Source organism: Schistocerca piceifrons, chromosome 7, assembly GCF_021461385.2.
Source record: "Schistocerca piceifrons isolate TAMUIC-IGC-003096 chromosome 7, iqSchPice1.1, whole genome shotgun sequence".
Taxonomy (NCBI): domain Eukaryota; kingdom Metazoa; phylum Arthropoda; class Insecta; order Orthoptera; family Acrididae; genus Schistocerca; species Schistocerca piceifrons.
This window is the reverse complement of record NC_060144.1, coordinates 151,228,956-151,233,003: the sequence shown is the minus strand read 5'-3', so window position 1 is coordinate 151,233,003 and position 4,048 is coordinate 151,228,956. Positions and strand designations below refer to the sequence as shown.

Below are 4,048 nucleotides of genomic sequence, written 5' to 3'. Positions count from 1 at the left end.
TTTTCTCGTGCGCAGTTGTTGCTGCGAATAAAACGGTGAAAATAATCGACTCACATTTAAAAGGAGGAAGAGTAAGCATAGAACGAAGAATGGACGACAAGTTCATGAGAGGCGGAGTTGAAGCTCGGACAATGAAAGGATGGAGCAAGAAACCGCCAGTGTCATCTAAAATGGTTCAAATGGCTCTGAGCACTATGGGACTTAACATCTGAGGTCATCAGTCCCCTAGAACTTAGAACTACTTAAACCTAACTAACCTAAGGACATCACACACATCCATGCCCGAGGCCGGATTCGAACCTGCGACCGTGGCTGTTGCGCGGTTCTTGACTGAAGCGCCTAGAACCGCTCGACCACTGCGGCCTGCCGTGTCATCCAAACCATTCCGACATCCGCCTTAAGTGAGTTAGGGAGAGAAGCCAAAAACATAAATCACAACGAGAGATTAGGAGAATGCAGAACTAATGTGCTAACCACAGCGTCACCTCGATCAAAGGCTGACTTTTAATTTACTTGGCACATACTCGGAGTTTGCGTTTGTAGAAGCGGTGTCAATTTATGCAAATGTTTATACTGATTTTCTGTGCGAAATGCTGTGAATTATTTGACTTATTAATTTATTCATATGACGGTTTCCATTGTTCGATATGAAACTTAGTATCTTGGCACAATACGCAGTATATTGTGGAATCAGATTTTAGCGAAATTCTGCGCTGTTTCATCATGATTAAACTTGTTGAAACCTTATGTAAATAACACACTCACAGTTCTGCATACGTTGTGCAGCACTTGTCCCATATTCACGTTATATTTCAAGGTGCGGGAGACTCACGCCGTTTACCGGCGCCTATCTCACCTTATGAAACGTTTTTTTCGACAGATTCACAATTGTGATTGTATGTTACCTGAAAGGCAAATATTGTCTCAGGAAAGCAGCAGCTGGCAGCAGCAGAGGCAGTAATTCAGTAGTCTCTGTCCCCACATAGCAGCCAGTGAGGAACCTCGGCTTGTTTACTGACGTCATAGCGTTGCCGTAGAAACGAGAGACACTGAGGATTACAGAACTCGCGTTATGTCGTCGTGGATTATTCGGTTTTGCGGCCACAAACTTGCAACTCTTTGCTGATATCCTTGTGCGCTCCAAGTTGTGAGCACTTTATCTCATTAGGAACTCGTGGTTTGGAGGTACGTATTTCTTGCTGTTTGGTGAATATGTGTGTGACGTAGCGTTTAAAGTCCACACAAATTATGATTCAACTAAACCTTATGTGTAAGATGAAACTAACGTAGACTTCTCACTCTGTTAATGGGGGATGTATGTAAAACTGGTCAAAAACGATGAAATTTGTTTTGACACCAGACAGTTCTGTAGCATGTAGAAATTCTGTCTCCAGTTTTCAGAGTTTCTTTCCTCCTACGTATGATGTAAAAATCATCTTGTTTCAACGAATGCGCAGTTTCACAGTCCCTTTTCTACGCGACTCTCTGCTTGTTTGCGATATTTTATTATTTCCTGCCATCAGAGAAGACGTCAGTAGAGTACAGAAGGCTGTCAGCCCATTAACCATGCGATTAATTATGATTTATTAAAGATATTCGCATATGGTGGGACGCAAAACCTAGCTTCAATAACCTTACTTAGAGGAGACGCCGAAAGACAACATTTTGCTCATCTACTGTTGTTAAAATAGCCTCACTTGATGATTGTATAGTGTTCAGTGATGGTAACACAGGCAGAATCAGGACCCTATCAAACTATGATTTCATACAGGACGATTGACTGAAAACCTATGGAAGAACATTGATAATGTGCTTATGAAGTGTTCTGAAATGTTAGTGATGCATATTGCCAAAAGTGCGCAGCAGAAGCATCAGTCTGGACGCAAAGAGATCATGAAGGCCAAAACAACCAAATGTATTGTTACGGTCGGCATTAACGTACTTGTTTCTGGCATTAACGCCAGTAAAATCTTTTTCATGCATTCCTCATAGTTACATTTGTCGGTATATAAGGAACATTTTCTGATGAACCATTGCAGATGAAAAGGTGAAATTTGCTACAGACTTTGTACATACTAAAACACAACTTCCTGCGGTACAACATTTTTCAAAGTGCGTTACTGTCAAATTTATTAAAATTCTTCTGAAATAAAAATTGCTATCTATTACATGTATAAATTTATAAATTTCTAAAGCCGATATTAAAAAACTGATACAAAGATTTATTTACCTAGTTATTAAGAATAGCCTACCACATTTTGAAAGTGATGGGTAAAGTAACGTTTGAGAAAATGGTCCTCATGGGATAGTACGTGTTCTGAAAGTATCCAGCAGCGTCCTGATCAACTACGGTGACAAAAAAATTGAAAAATCCCAGATTATAGCCTATAACATAATGGCAACATATGAAAAATTTTTTTCATTTATCTCTCGAACAGTAAAAGTACCATTAGCTATATGTAACCGCGTAATTTCGCATACGTCCCCCCTTAACTGCGCGTGATTTTATATTAGTTTCACAATCTAGCCAGAAGAGCGACGATGACGGAAAACATCAAAAGGAACTTCAGGCACTGTAGATTACATATAATTTATTTCTGTTAAGTGAATTAAAATAATGTCATCCGGGTCAAGTAAGGGCAGTGTCTATATTTTCAGTTTGTCTATGGACTGAACAGTTGCCTGAGTCTGCTGATCAATCGTTAAGCGAATATGTATTGCAGGCGAAATGGGAGACATAGTGACTTGAGAATATGGGGTGGATGAAAGAAATGAAAAGGATAGCAAATAACGAAATTTTACTTACTTTGTGTTTGCAGTATAGCAGGAAGAACATACACTGCTGGGAAAAAATCGCAACACTAAAAAAATAATTAACTTGGAGTAATGAAATTTCGGGAATACGTTGGTCTAGGTAAGGCATTTAAGTGATTAACATTGCAAGTTCACAGGCTAATGTCAGCGTGAGATGAAAGCAGCACTCTGTCTTCATGCCACAAGAGGTCCATCGGGACCATCCGACCGCCTTGTCATCCTCAGCTGAGGATGCGGATAGGAGGGGCGTGTGGTCAGCACACCGCTCTCCCGGTCGTTACGATGGTTTTCTGATACTGGAGCCGCTACTATTCGGTCGAGTAGCTCCTCAATTGGCATCACGAGGCTTAGTGCACCCCTACAAACGGCAACAGCGCATGGCGGCCCGGATGGTCACCCATCCAAGTGCATGCCACACCCAACAGCGCTTAACTTCGGTGATCTGACGGGAACCGGTGTATCCACTGCGGCAAGGCCTTTGCCCAGCGTGAGATAACCCTTTGCAATATGAAAGCTGGTACGTTAGTAACCGCTGTAACTGACAGAATGTTGAATGGAAGCATACAGACATGCAGACATTGTGTTGTACAGGAGCTGGATGTCAGTTTATGGAAACGAGTTCCATACCTGTTGTGCTTGGTCACTCAATACAGGGACAATTAATACTGACTGTGGGTGATGGTAGAATTGTCATCCGATGATGTCCCGTGTAGGCTCGATTGGAGGTAGATATGGTGACTGAGCAGGCCAAGGAAACATGTAGACAATCTGAAGAGCATGTTGGGTTACAACAGCGGTATGTGGACGAGCGTTATCCCGTTGGAAAACTCTCCCTCGAATGTTGTTCGTGAATGGCAGCACAATAGGTCGAATCACCAGATTAACGTACAGGTTATCAGTCAGGGTGCGTGGGATAACCACTGGAGTGGTCTTGCTGTCATTCGAAATCGCACCCCACGCCGTAACTCCAGGAGTAGGTCCAGTGTGTCTAGCACGCAGACAGGCCATCAACTGGCCTTCTCCTAACCAACACACGACCATCACTGGCACCGAGTCAGAACCAGCTTTCATTGGAAAACACGAAGGACCTCCAGTCTGCCCTCCAATGAGCCCTCGCTTGACACCACTACAGCTGCAAATGATGGTGTTTTGGGATCGGTGGATGATAGGGAGGTTATTTACGCAGCATGACGTTGGCTCCGACGTCGACCAGCAGAGTGTTACGCTGTGGGCA

At 42.9% G+C, this 4,048-nt stretch overlaps 1 pseudogene; it reads right to left on the bottom strand.

Annotated features, from left to right (window-relative positions):
* Positions 1–3,179: 3,179 nt before the first annotated feature.
* On the bottom strand, positions 3,180–3,297 carry LOC124709261 (annotated as a pseudogene).
* Positions 3,298–4,048: the final 751 nt, after the last annotated feature.